We start from the raw sequence: 25382 nt of genomic DNA, 5'->3' as shown, positions 1-25382 counted from the left end.
ACCTCATACAGGTGATGTCTTGTACTTATGATGATATTAGTTTACTGGTTTTAACAGTGATGATAATGTTTTCTGAACCTCAGTGTAATGTTATGGTGTGTCAGTGTATATTTTCTAAACCAGCAGCTCTTATCCTTCCTTCATTTCCCCCTTGTGTTGATTATGAGTTTTGTTTTGTTTTGTTTTTATTTGGGTGCATTTGGCTCTTGATGTGATTATAACAGTGGCATTCTGTTGTTTGAAGATGTCATGGTAAATTTCTTTGTGTTTTGTGTGATTAATAGTAAAACGAGGTGAAAGAAATTCCGAATGGTACATGGTAACACATGGTAATCACTCATATATACTCATAATAATCACATGTATATTCAGTTTCTTTATTAATTTAATATTGTTAATCCATTCACTTTTACATTTTCATATTGTGTGTTCTCATTCTACAGAATACTGAAGTTACAGTTTTCTTTGTGTAGGCGTGTGTGAGGTCAGACTGACCACTTTCATCCCAGAGCTCTGGCAGAGTTGAGACTGGTTTTCGACCTGCTAGATAGCAATAGTTGTTTGGGATATTAGCTTGTTGTGGTATGTGGGCTTTGTCTGAAAGCTGGAAGAAAGTGGCGCCGCTCAGTCTTTTATTCCTCATTTATTATTTTGCTGTTTGACCTTCAGCTGGGGACCAGCTGAATAAAATAAGTTTCTCTCTGATGAATCATCAGTCTCTCCCGACTTCATGCGAGTCGGGACGATCACTCTCTTACTTGCAAGTAATTCTTTATTCAATACTTCTCCTGTAAATAAACCTTATATACTTTTACTCATTCTAGACTCTTGGTAATTTTTCTACAACAACCTTCCTTCAAATGTCACTGCAGGTTAAACCACAGTTTGCCAAAATCCAGCAGCTGTGAGTAACGTGTAACACCTCAAGACATCATGTCCCTCTGAGTGAGCAATTTTTTTTTCTGAAAATGTCTTAAATTGAATCATTTCTCTCAGCTGACCTTTAGTGTTCACTAAATACAAAAGAGGTGGTTTTGATATCCAATGAAAATATGTGACCAGACAGACAAGAACGTCTAGCATGTTCAGTAACATAGGGTAATATGTCCTGTATTAACATATAATGTACTGTACATGTTTGTACTGTTAATATATTGTTTACAGTTGTGCACCACTCTACCAAGTTAATACTTACTTTACTGTAAGTTTGTTGTATATAACTGACTGAAGAGCTTTTGTTGCATGATGCTGTGAACAAATTACAGTAAGATGGCAAACATTGTGTGAAGTGAAAATGTGAAAAAAATGTATTCTGTGTCATGTATTCAGCTACAATACTAACAGAAATGTGTAACTTTACTATAGTTTTCAAATGGCTGTACATCTAGTGTGTAGTGCTGTCTTGGGCATTTTCAGCAAGTGTCTGAGATCTGACTTTTTTGTAAATAAAGACACTTAAGAGATCAGACTGTCATAATGAAAACATGACTAAGTCATTTGAGTATCTAGTTCGTACTCAGTGGTGACAGGACTTTTCATTTTGATGGCTCCGACAGTTTCACTGACATAAATTCTTGCTTTCGAGGAATGAACTATCTACTTTTAGCCAGTGACACTTTTGCAGGTTATGCACGAGGTTTGCACTAACATGTGTTACTGGACTTAGTACTTCATATATTACTTGCACAAACAGAAAATAAAGTGCTGAAATTTGTATTTTCAAATAAATAAATGCAGCTTTACCAAACTTGTATATATAAGTAGTGGATGTGGACAGACTGTTAGACTGTAGCTAAGCAGCCAAGTATTAAAATCTCCACCTGTCAGTTTAATAGGCCTACAACACAAATAATTGACTATTTTATTTTATTCAGGTTATACCAGGAAACCCTAAATATGAGCTAGTGTATATAAACGGTAGCATATCCATTTGTAGTTGTGTGTTTGGGCTGATGTGGTTTAATAATAAAACAACAAACCAGTGCAACATTTACAGTAGAATTAAGTTTAGATAGGAGGCCTACCAGCTCATTATTACAGCTACATAAAAGGGTTCATGGAGAATTTCAACCAGTGATCATGTTCAGATAAAAGTTTGCCCCCAACAACACGTTGTTCCCCTCCCGCATCTGTCATTTATTAAACGTTAAGTCACCTGATGTCGCAGGTGACTGGACACCACTGCTGGTGGAGGATTTGAAAAATATTCCGGCATTTCCCGCCTCCTCTTCAAGCACCTCCTTTTTTATATATATAAGTTCTCTTTCTGCTTCCCTTTCCTCTCTTTTTCCATTAGTCCATCAGTCGGCTACCAGCACCACGTTCCAGACAAACATAATGTATTTTGTCAGTGTTAAAACAGGAAACACTAATTGGTTTGATCACTGAAAGTCACTATGCAAAAAGCAGGAAAATGTGGACTAAAAGTGACAAATAATTAAATAAAACCCAACTTTCTCTCCACTGAGTGGCTGAGTAACAGATCAAAAGGATGTTTAATCGTTGTCTTAGTTCGGCTCATTTAAAGAATCCTCTTCCTGGTTCTTGTCCTGCTTCCAGCCTTGTACATCCTGTGTACCTAAAACACAAAACAAAAGAAGTTATTTTCAGTAATCATTGCTTTTTTTCTTTAATGCGGTTTGATAAAAATAAGTTTAATTAATTAATAGCTTTACTTATTGAATAAAAGAACCATCAGGCTGAGAAGGAAAAATAATCTAATGTAAAGAGTTACTCGGGTCTGATTCTAATATTAAATGTCAGGAAGCAGCTTACAGTTCTGTAATGTACTGCAGAAAGAACTACAACATCTAAGTTAAGATGTTCAGTCTGTGTTGTTCTGAAAGAAAACTCTGGAGAGTTGCTTCATGCTAAAGTCCAGCACGACTCTGAGAAGATATCTGTCTGAATCCCCGTACTCACCCCTTTAAAATGGGACTGCAGAAAGAAATTGGCGAACACTGTTCGAAATGGTCAGATACGTGCTAATCGAGTCTGGTTTACCAAAAGAGTTGTGGCCTTACGCAGCCAGGATGGCAGCAGTAATAAGAAACAGATGTTACTGCAAGAGAACGGGGGAGACCCCGTATTACATATTCACTGATAAGAGGCCAGATCCATCAAAAATGAAAAAAATTGGTTCAGAATACATTGTGTATGAGCAGAAAAAAAGAAGTTGGATTCGAAAGGGAAAAAGGAAATGACCGGTACTTTCCAGCAGAGATCATATTTTCCCACAGAAACAAAAAAGGTTCCGAAACACAGATGTCATCACGAAGGAAACAACAGAGAGTCTCACACAGACTGAGACAGACCAAGTCAGCGACTATTTCATAGTGGGAGGCAAGACCAGCTGCAACAGTTCAACCACAAATAGAACAAGTGACAGCAAGTAAGGAAAAACAAAAAGACCAATGTCCTGACACTCAGCCCACACCGATGTCAGACAAACATGGGAAAAGACCAAGATGTCTTTCCACCAGTCAGCCTTCTACTTCCATCTTTTCAAGGGACGTCTTTACTTGATCCATCAGAGCCGTCTCTGGTTCTTACTTGCCAAAATACTTTTAGTTCATGCTGCATTCAAGTCAAGTCATTCAGCTTCCACCTCAACACATCAGCAGTCTGCTAACTATGACAGCTACCTATCAGTGATGGCTGCACTGTCGGATGTATCTTCTGATGATGAAGAATTGAACCAGGCTATTTTAGCCAGCCTTCATACTGAAAGGTTGGTTAAAAAAAATGTAGCTGTTTTTTAGTTTACTGCTTAATGTTTGTTGTAAAGTTTTATCTTCTCTCATTATGAAAACAAAAATATTTTTTTTGCAATGGGAAGTTATTTTTTTATGAGTATATACTGTAACAGCATAAAATAATTACACAAAATTCCACAAAACATTGCATTCCAATTATGAGCGGCAACTAGCACGTATGATGGCAGTGAAGGGTTTCCATTCTTGTTAATGCTTAAGTTCATGAACAATTTACAACAAAGCAATTAATTATTTATTTCTAGTTTCTGCTGTGTTTTCAATCAAACAAGAATACAAACCTGTTGCATATTTGTAGAAACTGAAGTTACAAGATCGTAAGTACAGTTCACATTCAAAGTAGGTTTTTACTGATAAGCTAGTATTATTTTAAAGCTATCTAAAGAGTTTACTATTCACCTCTATTCCTATTTCTTTCTCATGTATTCTGGAGCGTGAACCATCTGCCTGCTCAAGATATAACTTGAATGATCAATTTTAAATAGATTTGCCAGCAAACACTGAAATACCTCAGTTTTATGTTTTTATGCTTTTTGTTTTAGGAACAGTTTCAGGGTTCATTAAGTCTCATTGTCTGCATGTATTTTTACTGTATAATAATGTTAAATTGATGTTTCCAGACATAAACAATGACTACTAATTATTTGAAAGAATGTTTAGGCAAAGCATTGCTACAAACAAATAAAGTTTACATTAAGTTGTGGTTTTCAAAGTTGGTTCTTGTTGTCCTGCAGGTTTTGGATGTTTCCTGCTGCAGCACACCTTATTTAGATTAATGGGTTGACATGCTTTGGGAGAACCTAGGATATCCATATAATTTAAACTAGGTGTGCTGGAGCAGTGAAACTTCTAAAACCTACAGGACTGGGGTCTGAAATTCAGACTTTTTTTTTAACATTTTACAAAGCTTCATCCAGTTATCCTCCAATTTACATGAAGTAGTGTGATTAAAATGATTTGTATAACAACTTATTTTTGGATATCAAACAATATAAGAAGTTAATAGATTTGATTTAATTTAGTCCACAATCTATTTTCGGTCTCAGAGGAAATGTCTATAGCTTTTCTAAAATGTGGATGGTCACATGTGGCATCTTTTACAAAAACAAAGGTAAGTTCAGTTTTGTCTACTGTGGTACTTAGAGAAAGGAACTTTTTCATTTATGCAACATCGTTACCTCCAAACATAAGCTAATGTTTTTTTCCAGTGGGTCATTATTACATGTTATGTGAATTTATGTTTCTTTTTGCTATGACTCTTTACTTTATTGGGTATACTGCTTGGGTCCTCCTAACTTCTAGTTTCATAGCGTGGTCGGCAGAGTTAGCATGTTATTGTTATTCCTGTTGTTGTTATTCCCATAGTCATTCTATTCAAAGGAAATCAAATGTTAAACAAAAGTGTTTTTCAGCCAGAAACTTTAATAAAATGTTCCATGTGTTTGACTTTTTTTTATAACAGTATGAACTTGTATCTTTAGAGACAAGTTTAACCCTGTTGTAAATACTTAATGGTCTACTACACAAAATTCTACCATTTAGCACAACGAACAGACAGTAAAGCAACGCAGCCATAACTCTGCCAAGGTGAGGTGAAGCAGCATGTGCTGTCCAGCTTCTCGCTCCCGAATGAAGCTCTGCAGCAGTCCTTTATTTCCTGGACTCCCTCGAGCTGCAGTATGATTGGCTGGATGATGAGCCAATCAGCATGGAAGATACCGGGGGTGCGTCAGGTCCAACCACTCCGAAAAGACATCACAGCTGTCTGCAATGAGCAGCACCCATAACAGTCTCTATCAGTCCCTGGATTCTGGATGTTTCCTCTATGGAGACATGAAGTCCTCCAAAAAAACACACACAGTCTCAGAGTTGATCTTTAGTAGTTTAATGCTGTTTCACTGACCGCTAGTTTGGGTCAGGCAGATCTACTATAACTGATTTCATAGCAAAGAAGAAGAAGCAGCGTTTTAAACATCAGCTGTTCTGTTGGTTCTGTGTAACAAAGCATCCAGCCAGTAAGTTGCTCCTTATGACTCAATGACTCACTGATCTGATCTGAGATTCTGGTTTCCAAAGAGCATTTCTTCCATCAGGGGGATTTTTGATCAGATCCACCTTATTATAAGTAATACAAAAACTGAAATTAAATCCCTCTTTTCCTTGCTTTCCCACTTCTGTATCTGATAAATGAAACAGAGACAGCTGAGTTATTACCACGACCTTCTGTTGGTAACATCTCAGCCTCTTCATGTTGTTCAGGTTACTAGTTATAATTACGACTAGTAAAAATTAAATTATTGATTTCTATAATGTTAATTCCTGATAGTCAAGTTTAGCTATTAAATGTTAAAACGGCTTGCTATAGAGTCTGAACTGATGACATTTCACAAGTAGCTACAAACAAGTAGGTATATTTAGAAACGGCCAAGATGTTGATCTAAAGTCCAAACGTCAACCTTACGGAAATGTCTTGTGGGACATTAAAGCAAGGTGTGCATTAATGAACTGGTTAGGACTGGTTAGTCAACAAAAATGGACTGAAGAGATACATGTTAAAAAGCAGATGAGCAAAGTTCCTGAAGATTAGGCTAAATGTGTAATCAGGTGTTAATTTCTCCTAAAACATAATTTTGTGCCCCATCCACCCTCCACCCTTTCATACACAGTGTGTGGATACCTATCTGTTTATGGTGAGAATATATTTGCAAATTAGACACTTCATTGCACATTAGTGATTCATCCAATACTCATGGACAAATAAACATGACATAATTTAACATATACACACACTGTAATTTCCAAATTTACCTCAATAAACAAGAAAAGATGATACAGCTGTATTTGTACAGAATACATGTTATATATACAAATAAATGTATGAAACAAAAAGGATAGACAATGATGTTAAATGGACAAGTAAAAAAAAAAAAAAAAAAAAAACACACACACAAAGTCAAAAGTGAAAGCATAGGATACTATTGCGGCGCACCAACTTTAACCTTAACCTTAAAACGCCGCGACAGGCTGATACTGGAGGTTTGTCCAAAACGCGTCACGCTAAACCAGTTCACATGTCATAATGCTTTATTGTTTTACATCCACATCACAATCTTAAGACTCAAGAAGCATACACTACTTTGTGTAAGGTTGTATCAAAATAACGCATTTAACTGATGTTAATAATATACAATGACAGTGACAATGATAACAACAATGACGGTTAATAGAAAGTTTCACCTCAAGCTCTCCCTGTCTCCATGCCCCAGGCCCCAAACCAACACAGGTGAGCGCACTCATTAATAACCTCAACACACCCACGGTGCCACCCACAATCACCGGTGGTGTCACTGCGCAAGTGCACACATACTTCAAGTGGGATATAAATAACCCAACAAACGGCTCCTAGATACCATTCAGGAACTGTTCTCGGTGTCGGACGGTGTGAACACTGAACGACTGCGTTTCTTTGTTGAACAGCGGATGAAATCTGCTCTTGGACTCCACCTTCATCGGACATGACTTATCTGATCGGTAAATAAAGTCTCTCAACTTCTAACAGAAAAATAAAAAGTATAATATTCACAGTTTAATATATTTTCTCTCCATCAGCAGGAATAAAGTTTTTTAGTTAAAAGTTAAAATAACTTCCAGTTATATTATTGATTAGATTATAATTACTCTGAGTTAAAGTTTTATTGTATATTATTGTTGTTTTTATTAACATTATCAATTTGAAATTAAAGTATGTTTTTACTTGTTTTCTGATATTTTTTCTCTGTTTTGCAGGACTTACTGGTCTTATTGTTGCTGTTGTTCTTGTTCTCATTGCTGGTTTAGTTTATTACAAACGTGAGTCATAAATTTCTCCTCTTTTCATTTCCAGCAGATTCTTTCCTTCTACACTTTCAGATGAAGTTAAACAGAATTAAATGTGTTCATTAGTTTCTATAGATTAAGTATTAATAGATCAGTTCAACACAAGAGTCTTTTAACAAGAAGTGATAATAGTAAGATTTGTTGTAGTAGCAGAAAAACAAACAAAATAAGTGTTAAATGACACCAACGTACAATAAATGAACCAAGTTACATGTTTATAGATCAGTCTTGTAAATCAGTAATTCAGAGTCATTGTTAAAGAAAAGAGTCAGAAACATAAAATTAATCTTGTATTAATGACGAATGTTTAACTGGAAAAATCTGATAGTTTTCATTTAGTAAAATGTAAAATAATCACAGAACACAAAACTTTGTTTTCACACTCGGACACAAATTCAAAGATCTAATCACTAATCAATCAATAATCTGACCCACGACTGTGAGAGTGACGGCTTGTTGACACAGAGAAGGAACCTTCATCTCTCTGTCATTGTTGGTTTTAACATATAAAAGAGTAAAAAAGAAATAAAATGTGCGTCATGTTGTTTACATGCAGTGTAATTAGTGAACAGCAAACCTGCTCTGGTTTAATCTTCTGAAAATCCCTAATTATAATTTACTGATAACGACCACTTCAGCTCTTTTAGAAAAAACTCATTCTGTGTTAAAATATGATCAAATCTACACATCACTCAGCTGAACGCAGGTTTCTGAGATTAACATGAACAACTTGATCTGCTGTGGCTTCATCTTCTAGACAGGAAGTAGTTTTTCTTCCTCTGGTGTGTGTCAGACTGATCTGAGACCAGACTCACATTTTATTCTCCTTTTATTCTGCTGCTTCAGTCTAATGTTTTCAACAACTAAAGCTGACACACACACACTTATTTTATAAAACACATCCTTCTGGTGTTATTTACATAAAAGTCTCTGTCCACATCGAGACACAGAAACACCTGAAACTCCACCAGAAACCAAACCAGAAGATGGAGATTTGGCTCCATCTCTGAAGCCATGATGGCCAATCAGAGGACAAATAAAAAAGAAATATTTCTGTTAAATCTGGTTTTGTGAAGCTTTTGTTCTTCAGTATATTTACAGTGCTAGCATGATTACAGCCAGCACCATCTTTGCTACGTCTGCTGTTGCCATGTGAACAAGACACAGGTGGAGGTGGACGCTCTGACTCTGAACCAGAGATGTTGGTTATTCTGTCCACACTTAAACACACAGATGGATCATGTGAAAATCTTCACCATGGACGGTGTTTTCTGAAAAGTTTGTTTGCAGTTTAGCAAAACTGTGTTTACATGTGGACGAAAGATGCAAATGCAGAAAAATAATCCTGCAAACGTGGACGAGGCCTTAGAGAAGAACTGAACCATCATGTCTTTGTGTTTGTTGTTTACTGCAGTGAGACGTTTGGAACAACGGAGGCATGAAGCTGTTCTACAGACATGTAGAGATCTTCTGGAAAATTGTTTCGGCATCAAGGTAATATTTAGGCATATCTGTTTTATTTCTTTACTACCAAAAATAAATAAATGAATACATAAATTAATTGAAAGAAACAGGATTTTAATGCATGACTTGTTTTCTTTTTGATAAAATGGATCTGGAATCTGATTAAAATATTCTCCTGATAGAAGAACTTCTCTAATCTCAGAATAGTGATTCATTGAGTAATAAGGTGCAGCTTAATGGGCTGGATGAGTTTTTTTACACAGAACCAGCTGAAAAGCTGATGTTCAGATGGAGCTTCCTCCTCTCTGTAATGAAATCAGTAGTGGACCCTCCTGGCTCAAACTAACATTAACATGAGCTCTGAGACTGTATTAAACACTTTTCTGAGGACTTCACGTCTACAATGAGTAAATGTCCAGAATCCAGGGACTAATAGTGATGCAGACAAAGATCTCCCCAGATGTTTGTGGAGCAGCTCTACAGAGTACTCACTGAGTACAACAGAGACGGAGTAATACAACTTTGATGCTGTAGTTCTGTTTGCAGTATAGTAAAGAATGTTTTCAGTTACGAATGTTATTTTACCGAGCTGTACGCTACATCCTGAAATTAATATTAGACCAGAGATCTCACCCTCCACATTAGATTGTTTTTCCCTTTTCAGCCTGATTTTCCTTTTGTTTTTCTTTGCTCAAAAAGTAAAACTATAAATTAATTAAAACTGATAGTGTAACACTTTTTTTTAATCATACTGCATAAAAAAATTGCAATTTTCATTTAAAGATACATTATTTTGTGTTGTGTTACAGATGTAGAAGTGGGACAAGACAGACAGGAGGACGACGATCAAAGTGAAACCAGACGACACTGAATAAACATCTGGATTTTTTTTTCTGTTACTCATCCACCTAATGCAAAAGAAGTTTTTTGTCTTTTAGGGGGTAGATTTGAGCTCAGATAAAAACAGAGAGAAAGAAAGAAAAAAGAACCAGGGGAATCCTAAGGAGTTACCAGGCCAGCTTAGAGACTTTATCACTTCATGGTGACTTCACCTTCACCATGTGCTTGCCTACCAATTGGAAGTGGATGAAGCACGCAAATTGTATCTCTCAGAGTTAATCTCAAACAGCAACAACTTTAGAATATTGTTTAAAACAATAAACCTAGTTACTTGCTCTCCTACCCCTCCTATCGATGTTTCTGCTGCAAAATGTGAGCAGTTTTTCATTCATTTTGTTAATAAAATTGCCAACATTAGGAATAACATTCCACCTGCCCCTGGCAGCTTTGATGTCCTGAACCAACCTGGATCCTCACTGACACATTTTAAACAAATTTCTTTATCCAACTTAAAGGAGCTTATTCAGCATGCAAATCCTGCAAGTTAAACATTCTGCCCACTAGATCTTTGAGGGGCATCTTCGACACCGTGGGTCCCCTCATCCTCTCTATTATTAACAGTTCATTGTCGTCTGGTTGTGTCCCCCCTGGTCTAAAGAGTGCTGTAGTTAGACCGATTCTAAAAAAACCCTCACCTAATCCCCTGGACCTGAACAATTTCAGACCTATATCAAATTAGCCTTTTTTAGCCAAACTTTTAGAAAAGACTGTTGCCACCCAGCTGACCGAGCACATGAACAATAACAATATGTTCGAAAAGTTTCAATCCGGCTTTCGCTCACACCACAGTACCGAAACTGCCCCTATAAAAGTCACCAATGACCTGCTCTTAGCCGCTGATACTGGTCTATGTTCAATTTTAATTTTACTTGATTTAAGTTCAGCATTTGATACAGTTGACCACGCCACTCTGTTAAAGCGTCTTAGAAATTTTATTGGCATTACTGACTCTGCATTATCTTGGTTTTCCTCTTACCTTTCATCCCGGTCATTCTCTGTAGTACTTGGAGAGTTTTCATCTTCCTCGGCCCTCCTATCATACAGTGCTCCACAAGGTTCCATCCTTGGACCTATTTTATTTTCCATTTACATGCTTCCCATAGGTCAAATCATTCAAAACCACAATATAAATTTCCACCTATATGCAGACAACACACAACTATACATCCCGCTGGCTATGAACGACCCTGAATCATTCACTCGCAATTTTAACTGTCTTTCCGACATAAAGGTCTGGATGTCCCAAAATTTTTTAGAACTCAATGAATCAAAAACAGAAATAATTCTATTCGGTCCATCTCAAGTCACTCAAAATCTCACTTCTCTTGGTAGTTTATCCAATCTGGTAAAAACCATCTGCCCGTAACCTGGGGGTTATTTTAGATTCACAATTTGATTTTAGCCTTCAGATTACAAAGGTTGTCCAATCTTGTTTTTATCAGATTTGTAATATAGCCAAGATCAAACATTTTATTTCCCAGTCTGACCTGGAAAAGGTGATACACGCACTAGTTTCCTCCCGGTTGGACTATTGCAATGCACTATACGCAGGTTTAGGTCTGAAGTTGCTCAGTCGTCTCCAGCTGGTCCAAAACTCTGCAGCAAGACTTTTAACAGGCACTAAAAAACATGAACACATCACCCCTATCTTAGCTTCCCTACACTGGTTACCAGTCAATTTTAGAATTGATTTTAAAATTAATTACTTTTAACACTAGAAGTCCCAGAGAGGGGTCAATGGACCTTTCTACCTTTACAACCCAGAGATGGGTCGATTGACCAGTAGGATTTTAGCTAAAATCCTGTCTTAAGCTGCGAACAGCTTCTTTTGTTTGTAGACGAGTCAATTACTGGCACACCCCAGGAGGGCGCATACTTAGGGGAGACACTGTAGACTCTTGAAACCGGACTGTCAACTTTTGCCCAAAGCTTGGCTTGAGACACTGCTTGGTCCCCTGAGTATGAGATTGGAGTAGACCTCAAACAGATTCAGAAAGGTTTTCCTGCATTCTAGTATATTTCAAATAATTAAAAATATATTTGATATGATATATGATATATACCTCCTCGACACGTTTGTGTGCTTTTAGAAGAAAAAAAAAAGATAATCATTGTGGGCCTTCAATAAAAAAGCAAACAATTTAGAATGATATGACAAAATGATGAATTCATATTTTTTTAAAAAATCACTTTAAAAGGTCCAGCTCTCCTCTTTTCATACAAATGAAAAAATACAAATTTTTCAGAATTTTTGACCAATTTTTCAAACTTTCTAACCCAATGTTCATGTACCTTATGTCCAAAAAGCCCAAGCAATGAACAATTTTGAATATTTAAAATGAACATTTTTTGATTGTGGTGGTACAGGCAGGGTCTGTGAGTAAAATGTCCAGAAGCATTAGTGTCTAAGTCAAGAGGGCATAAATGTCAACATGACAAAGATATAAAAGAACAACTGTGAATTTTTTCCAATGCTTTTTATTTTTGTCATAAAAAAAACAACAAAACAGTTAAAATAATGCAAGTAATGAAACAATTTCACAAATATTTACACAAGGCTACAGTGGCATGCCCTTGTGTGAATGGCTTTTCTGCTCTTTCAGCAGTCCGTCTGTGCTAAGTCCAAACATGCTTGGCACTTCCATGGTATCTCCATCCTGCATTTGCCACATGTGTATTTGTAGCAGTCAACACATCTTACAGTTGCGCAATTGTTCTTGCATCGATGGTTGACCTGACATTTTGCCCTTTTCCCAGGGCTAGGTGTGGGAGGTTGCTGCTGAAGCAGTTGCTCCTTATGTGCCTTCTTCTGACTCACATGAGAGTTGGCCAACTCTTTCGCGAGCTCAACCAGGAAGTCCACTCTTCTCTCCTGCACTCCGGTGCATTCCTTATGAAGAACATGAGCGTTCAGTGCCGCCATGTCGATCATGTTGTAGAACACGGCGACTGGCCATCTCCGTGTTCCTGCACGCATGCTGTACTCCCGCACCATCTGGTCCATCACATCCACACCACACTTTGTGGTGTTGTATTGTGTGACAGTGTTTGGCTTCCTTTTGGTGGTATTCTCAGTCTCAACCACATTGTGCATGCTGCTGAGAAGATAGACAGTCTTTTTCCGTTTCGGCGCATATACTGTGAGTGTTGCACCAGTGGTGGAAAACACTCGAGTGGTGAATTTAGTGTGGTCCTTCTGTCTAGTTGACTGAGGAATTTCCCGGCGAATCTTGTTGACTGTGCCAAGGATGGTGGTTTTCCGGCTAAGCAGTCGTTGCGCAAGGGACAGCGATGTAAAAAAATTGTCTGTTGTTACAGTTCTGCCCTTATCCATGAACGGCTCCATCAGCCTCATCACTACACTCTCAGAGAGTCTCTCTCCACTGGGACGACTGGGGTCCTTGCCAAGATATGGCAGGATATTGCAAATGTACTTTGATTTCAAGTCACAAGCCAGCCAAAACTTAATGCCAAATTTGTCCGGTTTTATGCCAAATTTGTCCGGTTTTGTTGCAATGTACTGCAGAAAACTGCAGCGAGTCTTTGTCGGGAAAAGCTGTTCATCAATAGTGATGTGTCGACCAGGGTTATAAGATCTGATGCAGTTATTGACAAAAGATTCCCACAGATTAGAAATTGCAGCAAACTTATTTGTCTCCACTCGCTCACTGCGTGTGAACATGTTATCAAAGCGTAGGTGTTGCATGATGTTTTGGAAGCGGTTTCGGGCCATAGTAGCAATGATTCGTGGGTTTCCCAGCTCTGCTGACCAATTGTCACGTAGTGATGGAACTTTCTTCACCCCCCGCAAGATAATAATTGCAATAAATGCCATTAGTTCTGGGAGGTTCATGAACCATTCTGCCTGCTCCTTTTGCCGTGCATGCTGAATGGTCCATTCTTGAATGCTACGAAGCATTTCAAGTGTTATAAAACAGAAGAAGCTTTGAAGACGAGTCCGGATACTTCTTCTGGCCTTAGCAGTTGGCTCTCCATCTGTGCCGTATGGTTCTATTGGGGTGAAATTGAGACATGTCCCCAGCTGTTCTTCATGCCACACTGTGCCATCTTTAGCCATCTCTGTCCTCTCACTTCCCAACCGAGCCCTCTTTTCTGGCAGTGGAGCAGTCTCATCATCTGCAAGGTAAACAATTTCACAATTTCAGAGGACGAAAATAGGATGTTTTGGAAATAAGATTAAAAAAATCCTTTATTTGTACAAAAATGGAGAAATTCCAGTGTTGCAACTCACAGTACAGGACAAAGCAGAAAGAAAGAAATTTGTCATACCAAAAAGTTCAATAATAGTTTCAAATCTTACCTGAAGACTGCTCAGAGTCAGAGTCCGAATCCAGCTGAATTTGTATCTCTTCTCCATCTGAGTCACAAGGGTTTGTATCGTTGAGGATCAGGTCCAATGCCTGCTGAGTTGTAAGCCGCCTCTGCATTTTGCTTCCTTCTATTTGTTGGAGGTGAAGCTAGCTACTATTTATCCCCCTCAGCCCACCATCCCCCACTGCCACAGAATTTACCAGACGTTTCAAGGTAACAAGGAGGGGCTGGATGCAATGGGTGCATTCCTCAGGTAATGGCTGCATTTACAAATGAAGAGATGCTAATTTTTGCCAGCAGAGTCGTCAGTTTGGACTAAAGGTCTTTCGACCCTTCTCTGGGACTTTAGGGAGATATCAAAATTCCTGGGACTTCTAGTGTTAAAGCCCTCCATGGTGTAGCCCCCACCTATATTTGTGACATGCTCTCCCCCTATGTCCCGGGTCGGTGCCTGCGCTCCTCAGGTCAGAGCCTCCTGACTGTGCCCCCCTCCCGTCTCCTCACTAGAGGAGACCGGGCCTTCTCAGTCAGCGCTCCTAAACTTTGGAACTCTCTGCCTGAGGAGCTCAGGGCAGCCAACACTGTAAGCACGTTTAAAACTAAATTAAAAACTTACTTTTATAGAATGGCTTTCCTATTGTGAATTTGTTTTTATTAATTAATTTTATTGTCTCTTTTGAATTCATGTTTTATTGTTTTATCTTTGTTTATGTGTTCTTAAATGCTGTGAAGCACTTTGTAACTTTTTTTTCGAAAAGTGCTATACAAATAAAGTTATTATTATTATTATTATTATTATTATTATTATTATTATTCACCTCATCTCTAAGCAAGAGACAGGTAAACTCATTTCAGAAATCTTGTTCTTTTGGTTTCTACCAACAGCTCATAGGTTAGAACAAGAACTTAGAACCTAGATAGATATTTTATCACCCGCCTTCTTTCCTCTATTAGCAATAATCGGTGACAAGACTAAATTCTCTGATAAAAATAGTAAAAGCTGGAGAGACTCAACCAATCCAAAGCTGCTGGCCCAGATGCCATCAGTCCCAGACTTCTAAAGACCTGTGCCAGCCAGCTGTTTCCAGTTCCTCAGAACCTCTTTTATACTCCTGTGGAAGAACTCCAGTCTTGTTCCAGTCCCCAGTAAACTGTCCCCATCTGCACTGAAGGACTACCCATCTATATTACCCTCATGCCCCATGAGATGAAGTGATGAAGATCTTGGTCTTGGCTGTTATGTAGCGTGTGAGATCTGGACCCCCTACAGTGGGGATCCTCAATCCTGGTCCTGGAGGGCCGGCGTCCTGCAAGATTTAGATGGTTTCCCTCTGCAACACAGTTGATTCAGATTCAGACTTGTGCAGAGGTTTTATCCATTTATTTGAATCAGGTGTGTTGTAGCAGGAAACTTCTAAAACCTGCAGGTCGGCAGCCCTCCAGGACCAGGACTGAGGATCCCTGCTCTAGTTTACCCAACCACCTCACCATATATGTATATATATATATATATATATATATATATATATATATATATATATATATATATATATATATATGTGTGTGTGTGTGTGTGTGTGTGTGTGTGTGTGTGTGTGTGTGTGTGTGATATACCCCATCCTGACACCCCCACTTGTCAAGATTGATTGATTGTACAAGGATCTAAAAACAGTATTAATTGTATATTCCCTAAATTTTTCTGTTTGCTTTTCCAGTTTCTTTTAAATGTGTGTGTAGCACCACTTTCTTAATGTGCTCATGTTCTTTCTGAATAGCAGGTTAATAAAGACACTGAAACTAATTTCATTTGGACATGTGCCTCTTCATTGATGGTTTGAACAAATGAAGTTTTGAGGATTTAGGATTTTCCTCACAGGGTTAATAAAATTGCAAATCAAAAAGTAATTTTACTGCAGTTCCTACCTGAAGATGTTACGTCAGAACTGCAGTTAAATGAAGAATATTAATAATTCATCATGTCAGTTTGATTTAATCAAGTCAGGAATGAAAAATATGGCAATTAAACAGTTTTTATATCTAAATGAATACATTTACATTAACTGTGTCTGGACTAAAGTATTTTATACTTTAGGATGAAAACTTTTACATTGAAAATGATGAAATTTGGTAAGGTGTTGAAATGCTTCAGCATCAGTGATGAAGAGCTGCTGTAAGTGATGGAAACCAGCAGGTGTCGCTGTGCTGCTGCATCTGAAGCTTCCAGCGTTTTATCAACACAGTAAACCTTCCTTCAAACGTCACTGCAGGTCTCTTCATCCATAAAACCACAGTTTGCCAAAATCCAGCAGCTGTAACTGGTCACACCTCAACACATCATGTCCCTCTGAGTGAGGATGTGAGTTTCATCTTTGCTCCCTTCAAGTGCAGTTAGTGACCTGCAGACATGATAATGTAAGCAACTTAAAGTGTAATTTACTCTGAGGAACCATAAAGTAAACTAGTGAAATGAAAATGTTTAAATTTTCTGCTGTGAGTGGCACATTAACACTGATGTTACAGTTTTTCTCAGTCACTTTGGTGCATTTCTCTCATCACTATTTACATTTGCACAACAGTTAGTTCAACCTCCACAACATTTAGTCATTTGTGCACATCATAGTAGCAGTTCCAACAAACTGCAAATGCTTTTGGACATGCATCAATTGCTTTCATACAACTTTCTGCTGTTTTATAACATTATCATTTGTTAATGTCATGTCAGTCAAAATTAACTATACTTGTGAACGCTGAATAGTCATTCCATATAAAATTAATAGTCCTCATTTCATTGTTTGAGTCATTACATACAGAATTGTTGAACTGGTTGTCAAAATCTGTCAAGCAAATTTTATAACTATTTTTTTTTTCTGAAAATGTCTCCTAAATTGAATAATTTCTCTTAGCTGACCTTTAGCTTTTACTAAATTCAATAGAGTTGGTTTTGGTATCTAATGGGGACGGCGATGAAAATATTGGACCAGACAGACAAGAAAGTCTTGATGCACAGGAGTGATTTAGCATGTTCAGTAACATAGGTTAATATGTACTGTATTTACATATAATGTACTGTACATGTTTGTATTGTTAGTATATTGTTTACAGTCGTGCACCACTCTACCAAGTTACTACTTACTTTACTGTAAGTTTGTTGTATATAAGTAACTGAAGAGCTTATTTGCATGATGCTGTGAACAAATTACAGTAAGATGGCAAACATTGTATGAAGTGAAAATGTGAAAAAAGGTATTCTGTGTCATGTATTTAGTTATACTAACAACAGAAATGCGTAACTTTACTATAGTTTTGAAATGGCTGTACATCTAGTGTCTAGTCTGTTTGGTAGCAAAGAGAAGAGGGTCAGCATTGGCAAACACCTGGAGACTCGGGCTCTTAAAATTACCAACCAAGTTCGTAACCTGGGAGTGTTGATAGACTCAGATCTGACTTTCAGCTGCCACATCAAAGCTGTCACTAAGACAGCTTTTTACCAGCTCAGAAACATCAACAGAATTAAAAGTTTAGTCTCCCAGAAAGACCAAGAGAAACTCATCCATGCGTTCATCTCCAGTAGACTGGATTACTGTAATGGTCTTTTAACAGGACTTCCTAAAAAGAGCATTAAACATCTGCAGCTCATCCAGAACGCTGCTGCTAGAGTTTTAACCAGGACTAAGAGATCTGAACACATCACACCAGTTTTAAAATCTTTACACTGGCTTCCAGTCAGTCACAGAATAGATTTTAAAACCCTTCTGATCATTTACAAATCCCAGAATGGTTTAGGCCCAGAATACATCTGTGATATGTTCAAAGAATATAAACCTAGCAGAGCTCTTAGATCCAAAGACTCTGGTCAACTAGTCCAGGCCAGAGTCCAGACTAAACATGGAGAAGCAGCATTTAGCTGTTATGCTGCAAACAAATGGAACAAACTGCCAGTGGAGATTAAACTTTCCCCAAATGTAGACATTTTTAAATCCAGGTTAAAAACTTTTCTTTTCTCATGCGCCTATGCATGAAATCTGCACGGTACCTTTTTTTTTAACTTATCTTGCTTTTAATCATTTTAATGTAATTTATTATTTTATTGTGATTATGTGTTGATTATGAGTTGATGCCTTTTACTATTCTAAATATCTGTAATGTCTTTGTTTTATGTAAAGCACTTTGAATTGTCCTGTACATGAAATGTGCTATACAAATAAACTGCCTTGCCTTGCCTAGTGCTGTCTTGGGCATTTTCAGCAAGTTTTTTGTAATTAAAAACACTTAAGAGATTAGACTGTCATAATTAAAATATAACTAAGTCATTTGAGTACCTAGTTTGTGGTGATAAGAGTTTTCATTTTGATGGCTTTGACAGTTTCATTGACATAAATTTTTGCTTTTGAGGAATGAACTATTTATTTTTAGCCAGTGACACATTTGCAGGTTGTACACAAGGTTCTGCAGTTTGCACTAACATGTGTTACTGGACTTAGTACTTCATATATTACTGGCACAAATACCATTAACTACTTTTACTGTGTAGTTTTTGAGTATTTCAATGCCAAAATTCCTTCTATTTAGATAATGAGCAAAGTTTCTTCAATAAATAGTTTACAAAACCTGTTCTGCTGGATTTAGTATCTTTTATATCAGACAGACAGACAGATGTTTATTGTCTGTCCCAAGTGGTGACAGAAATTCTTCTTTGACTGGTTCAAGGGTCCATGTTTAAATTATTTAAAATATTTAAAACAAACAAGGCGTTCAAATTTCTTACACAACTAATATGAAACACTTTTACTTTGCAGTTTTGGAGTAATTCACTGTCAAAGTTCTTTACAGCTAGCTAAAAGAAGCATTGTTGTCCAACTTTGAAGTTAGACAACAATGCTTCCATAAGTTCCATAAGTAGATTCAAGATTCAAGATTCAAGAGATTTATTTGTCATTATACACAGTGCAGAACACAGGTACAACGAAATTTGTTCCAGTACAACCCGTCCAAGACTAGACAGCAACAACATGTAGGCACAAACAGGATCAGGCATACTGAGGCCGCAGCCACTGACGGCGCGCCTGTGTATTAGATAAGAAGGAAAAGATAACATTCGGGGGATAAGATGCAGCTGGAGAGGATAAAAAAAATGCATCTCCACCCTGGGCCTAAGGGCCCATTATAGAGATACAAAAAAACACTCCTCAGTACATAAAGAACATAACTCAGACAATCACAACATCAAAAACGCGTGGTGGGGGGGGGGGGGAGGGTCTCCCATCACAGCAAGTGCGGACGCAGCTGACACGAGCGCAGTCCAATCAACCTGCCGCCCGGGAGTGGAGGGAGGTGGGGAAGGAGCCAAGGCAGTGAATCACGGGGAAATGTATCTGTAGTTGTGTACTTGAGTGTGGTGCATGTATGTGTGTGCGTAGAAGTGGGCATATGAACTTTGTCCCAGTTCTCCCTCACAGTCTCTGCCACCTGATGATAGTGGGGCATCCTTGAGGGCTGATCCAGGTTGAAGTCCATCGCCCGTGAAGAGGGTGAGGGGAGGGTGGGGGACTGAGCGTCCATCAACAAAACATTCCAGGGAGCTTTCAACCAGCCATTCAAGGCCAGCACAGGGAGCCAAATTTGATAACAGCATTTGTTTTGGTTCAGGCCAGAGCTGTTTCGTCTGCCTTGAGTCTCTACAGTGGTCCCACTGGCGACTCCAATCATCCGAATTTTGGGTCAATTTCCATCCAGCCGAGCTGACAACTTCTCCAAGTTGGTGACCACCTCACGTACAAGCCCAGAAATCGCAACCAGTTTGCCATCCAGAACTGGAATAGCCTCCAGTTTACGATTCAGCTCCTGTACCGCCACAGCCTGATTGTTCGTAGCTCGGCACACACCCGCACAGAAATCCGGCAGCTTGCCAGTGACTGCCGGCAGTGTCCGAATTTTGCGATATGCCAGGAAACCGCCCGCTCCAAACAGCAGAAAGTAGTTTATAAAACCTATACTACTGTACTCAATACTTCATTGACTACTTGCATAAACACTGTGAAGTACTTTTACTGTCAACTTTTTGAGTAATTCAGTGTTAAAATCCTTACAGATAGCAAAAGAAGCATTTTCATCTAATTCTAATGTACATTAAAACATTTCTTTAATAAATAGTCCACAAAACATGTACTGCTAGACTTAATACTAATAATATATTATTATGAAACACTTCTAATGTGTAGCTTTCCAGTAATCCATTACCAAACTCCCTTACAGATAGTAATACTTTGCATTTTCATCTAATTTTGACTAACTTTGTAGTGGAAAAAAAATATTTTTCTTCCATAAGTCATCCATGAAACTTGTTTTTCTGGACTTATTAATTTATCAGCTACTTGCACAAATAATATGAAACACTTTGAGTTTGTAGTTTTCCAGATTTTTAATGGTAAAGCGATAAGAGTAATTTTTGTCTAAATCAAACATGTAACATTGAAATGTTTTTTTTTCCTTTTAAATCATGGCATTATTAGCACATGTACCAGCATTAGTGTTTTATAATTTACTTATATTTACTTGGGTTTTGCAATAATCACACATACACACATTTTAAATTATAATTATCAATTTCAAACGACATTAATACTAAAATAATACCCTAATATAAATCTAACATCTGTATTTATAAATAATTAAATATGGACATGTTCAAAGATTTACTATTATGTATGGACCCCTTGGAGACAGGAGATGGATTAAACAGACTTTATTTAAACACGGAAACCAGGAGGAATAGTCTTACGGTACTTTGGAGTAGACAGAATATCCTGGAACCATGGAGCCGGGAAGGGAGAGAGGGCAAGTCCTTGTAGGTGCTAACATCAAGGTCTGACAGAGAATATTATTCTTCTTCTTTTTCATTGGATTAGGCAGACTAGACGCGACTATGGCATATTGCTGCCATCCACTGGTCAGAGCTGCCACAAAAAAAAAAAAAAAAAAAAAAAAAAACTATCCAAGTACATACAGACACATCCACAGCCTAGATCCGCTTATAAATAGTAGTCCAAGGCAAAAAATCCACCACTTTTTTGAGTTTATCCCAACCATCCAGTTGCAGCAATGACTGTACACTAAAAACTGTCATGCCAAGTGCTCACAGCTCTCTAAACATTCTCCACCTTTGCCAGGTATACTTTTTGCAATCCATAAGAACATGTTTAACTGTTTCTGCACAGCCAAAGACACAGTTACCATCTGGATGCTTACCTATTAAGGCCAGCCCACTCCTAAGTCCACAGTGACCAAGTCTCAACCTAGTCAGGACTACTGAATCTCTCTGCTTGTCAATAACCCAGCTTTTAGTGGTCCTCGGTTTCATCTGCACTGCAAAAAAAGCTCTGCCTTTTCCTTCCTTCTCTCACAACCTTTGCCACTTCTCACGCAGAAACCTAGTGAGAAGTGACTTACACTCTGAGGACCCATATTTTAAAGAAAATCCTACACTTACATCTCCCAGTACTTCTTTCACCAAACGATCAGCGCGTTCATTCCTAGTTATCCCCACATGCGCCAGTACCCACAGAAACCCCACCTCACACCCTGCTCAGTTCACTCTGTACAGTGATTGACAAATTTCCAAAAGTATGTCAGATCTGGTCTTAAAGTTTCATTCCTGAATTGCACAGATTGACACTGTCACTACAGATTGACACTGTCACTACAGATTGACACTGTCACTACAGATTGACACTGTCGAAGTTCCTCAACCCACCAGACTGCCCTTAAAAGCGTGATCAACTCTACTGTAAACTCAGACATACAATCAGGGAGTCTAACCCCCTTTCCATCCCCTTTTCCAGGTATAAAAAATCTAAAAGCCATTCTATTACTTACTGGATCCTTCGATCCATCTGTAAAAATCTGTAAGTGCCCCTTCCAGCATCGCTCCAGCTGTGATTGAGTCAGTTCTACCACATCCCTTGAAGTAACTCTCCTGTCGCTGTGGAGTAGATGCAAATCAACAACGGGAACTGGTCCCAGCCATGATGGAACAGTGGACCAGCAAACCGGAGGACACACAACCAGATCACCAACACCTGCTTCCTTAGCAACACCCTTCAGCTGCTCTCAAAAGTTTGTATAGGCTTTCTTAGCAGTACCCAGGAACTCCCAGTGCTGACTCCACAGAGATTTAACCGGATTGGTCTCATCCCGTCCTCTGCTTTTCATGAGATACTGCAAACCTAACTGATACCTTCTAAGGCTCAATGGGAGTTCTTCCAGTTCTTCCCAGCGCTGAAATTGGTGTGGTAATAAAAGCTCCGCTGCACACTCTCAAAGCCTTTGACTGAATTACATCTAGTTTTTTTTAACACAGACGGAGCAGCCCACCCATAAGCTGCACAGCCATAATCTAAGACAGATCTTATACTGGCCCTGTATATCATCAGCAGTACCTCAGCACTAGCTCCCCAGTCAGACCCTGTTAGACATCAAAGGACATTAATAATCCTTCCACACTTCACACAAAGTTTCTCAATGTGAGCCTCCAAAAGTTAATCTCTCATCTAGCCACATCCCCAGAAATTTGATCTGCTTAACTCTCTCAAGATCCACACCATAAATCTTCAAACCTACATCCCAAACAAACTTATGCCCAAACACCATGAACTTAGACTTGTTACCCTGTCCCTACACCACTGAACATACCATTTATCAGAACATTAAACAAAACAGGGCTAATGACACTCCCTTGGGGGGTACCATTTTCAACCTCAACCTCCTCAGAGAGTACCTTTGCCACCCTCACTTGTATTGTCCTATTACTCAAAAAGTCCGTGATCCAATTAAACATTCTCCCACAAATCCCAGCATCACACAGTACAATCAACAGCCCATCCCTCCATAGCATGTCATCAAGACAGCATCCATAGTCGATCTACCTTGCCTAAATCCCTAAATCCTTTTTGGTAAGGCACAAAATACCCACTCTTCTCCAAGTGCTGAACTAACCTGTGAGTAACCATGTGCTCCATTATTTTACACATAACTGAAGTCAGGGCTATTGGCCTATAAGAACCCGGATCGCTAGCCTTTTTCCCCAGTTTAACAATCGGGATAATAGTGGTATGCTTCCATTTTTTTGGTAATAAAAATTATACATTTTATTTAAAAGCACCTTTCAAAACACCCAAGGACACTGTACAAAGAACATTAAAATTGTTAAAAACAATAAGTACAAAACAAACATTAAAACGGTTAAAAACAATAAGTAGAAAACAAAACAAAACGGAACGGAGGACAACATAATGGTGATTGACTGGATGGCATAGGACTGTCTGACTGGTAGACAGCCATCTGTCCACTCCGTGTTACACATTGCAAAAGTTGTACCAACAAGATTTGCCCTGCTTGTTTGAACAGCTGACATCGTAACCCATCCGTTCCTGGGGAGGTATTTTTCCCCTGCCTTATTGTTCTTTTTAGTTCATCCAGAAAGATGAAAACAATCAAACCCGAGATATCCACACTGAATTCCTGCTTAACCAGGTTCTGTGCCACAATTTCCTCTTTTCTCCTACTTTCCACAGTTGAATTACTAGAACAAGGCACCTTCTGAAACTGTCTCACCAACACACTGGCCTTATCTCGTTTACTCACCGTTTGTCCAGTTTCACACTGAAGGACAAGAACTAACATCTGTTTTTGTTTTCCAGTCATTTTATGTACCAAATTCCAGAGAACTCTAGCAGGTGTTTTTCACAATAAGACCTCCACCCTAGCTTCTTTGCTTCTTTAATGATACGTCTAGCTTTAGCTCCCAATCTCCTGTATTCAGTAATACAGTGGTCCGTAGGATACTTCCTGAATTTCCTAAAAGCTCTTTTCCTAGCCCGGACAGCCTCATTACAATCCTCGTTCCACCAGGGAACTATTACACTTCTTCTACAGACATTCTTCTTGGGAATAACCCTAACTGCAGCCAACCATATGGCCGCAGCAAGGGACTCATTCCATTGACCCACACCCAAATTACTGTCTATAGTACACAGCTCCCTGTAAACAGCTCCCCTGTACTCCAAAAAGTTCCCCCTCTGTTAATTAAATCACTGATAATCATGATCACTTCCCATTGTGCTACGCTCCAGCACATCCCAACTCCCAACCAAGGCAAGCTCCGACGAGGCTAATATCAATGGAGGATGAGCACATCTGACCAACCCCAAACTTTGTAGGCCACCCATCATTTAAAACAACTAAGTTATATAAATCCATTAATCCTGCACCATTCGACCATTCCCGTCAGTCAGCCTACTCCCCCACAACTCACCATGAGCATTCAGATCCCACACCCAAATAACTGCACCACTAATTTCATCCCTAATATCCATAAAATAACTTCTCTCCAGGCAGTTAATTGAAGACTATGACACATAGTACAGAGATTTAGTGATGCACAGTGAAGTAAGATGGTTGTCCCGTGGAAAGGTGCTGGAGCAATTTCTAAGCCTCCTTCCTGAAATTTGCACTTTCTTGGACAGCAAAGGGAAACACCAGCCAGAGTTGAAAGACCCAGATTGGATCGTGCAGCTGGTGTTCAGGTGACATCACCTGTCACCTGAACACTCTCAACTTGCAGCTCCAAGGGAGAGACAAGCTTCCCAGTGACATGGTGAAGGTAATCAGAGCATTCCAAAACAAAATAACTGCTCTGTGGATACCTGACAGAGAACTCATCCACTTCCCAAAACTCAGAGCAACAACCACTAGTGACCCATCTCTGCAGCAGCACTTCAGCTACACAGGTTTTGTTGAATTTTTGGAGGAGCTGCCAATCAAAGCATGACGAGCCGCATGTGGCTCCCGAGCCGTGCAATGAGTATGACTGCTCTATAGGCTTCTTTCTTCAATAAAACATATTCAAACCGCTGCCTGTTTAATCTCCATTCATCTCCTCCACACTGCTTTCTTGCAATAGATGGTGTCTGTACAGCATGACGAGAAACTGCTGTTCTTTTTTAGCTTTTTAGAATCTGTACCAACTCTGGTGATCTGGTT

The 25382-nt window shown here is 38.7% G+C and overlaps 3 long non-coding RNA genes across 3 annotated transcripts in view; 1 reads left to right on the top strand and 2 right to left on the bottom strand.

Moving 5' to 3' along the window:
- Positions 1–17208, top strand: LOC121640231. The gene is made up of 3 exons (XR_006010416.1): positions 1–11; positions 11579–11585; positions 16972–17208. It is a non-coding gene; the product is annotated as an uncharacterized LOC121640231 (long non-coding RNA).
- LOC121640227 overlaps positions 9249–25382 on the bottom strand; it is a 46271-nt gene continuing 30137 nt past the window's right edge. Inside the window, exon 4 of the long non-coding RNA XR_006010412.1 lies at positions 9249–9418. This is a non-coding gene — a long non-coding RNA (uncharacterized LOC121640227). The remainder of the gene's footprint in view (positions 9419–25382) is intronic.
- LOC121640234 lies at positions 16241–23917 on the bottom strand. The gene is made up of 3 exons (XR_006010418.1): positions 23906–23917; positions 18337–18340; positions 16241–16783 (listed from the first exon to the last, which is right to left on the bottom strand). It is a non-coding gene; the product is annotated as an uncharacterized LOC121640234 (long non-coding RNA).

This window comes from Melanotaenia boesemani, chromosome 5 (assembly GCF_017639745.1).
Source record: "Melanotaenia boesemani isolate fMelBoe1 chromosome 5, fMelBoe1.pri, whole genome shotgun sequence".
NCBI classification, from domain to species: domain Eukaryota; kingdom Metazoa; phylum Chordata; class Actinopteri; order Atheriniformes; family Melanotaeniidae; genus Melanotaenia; species Melanotaenia boesemani.
This window is presented reverse-complemented; position numbering and strand designations above follow the sequence as displayed.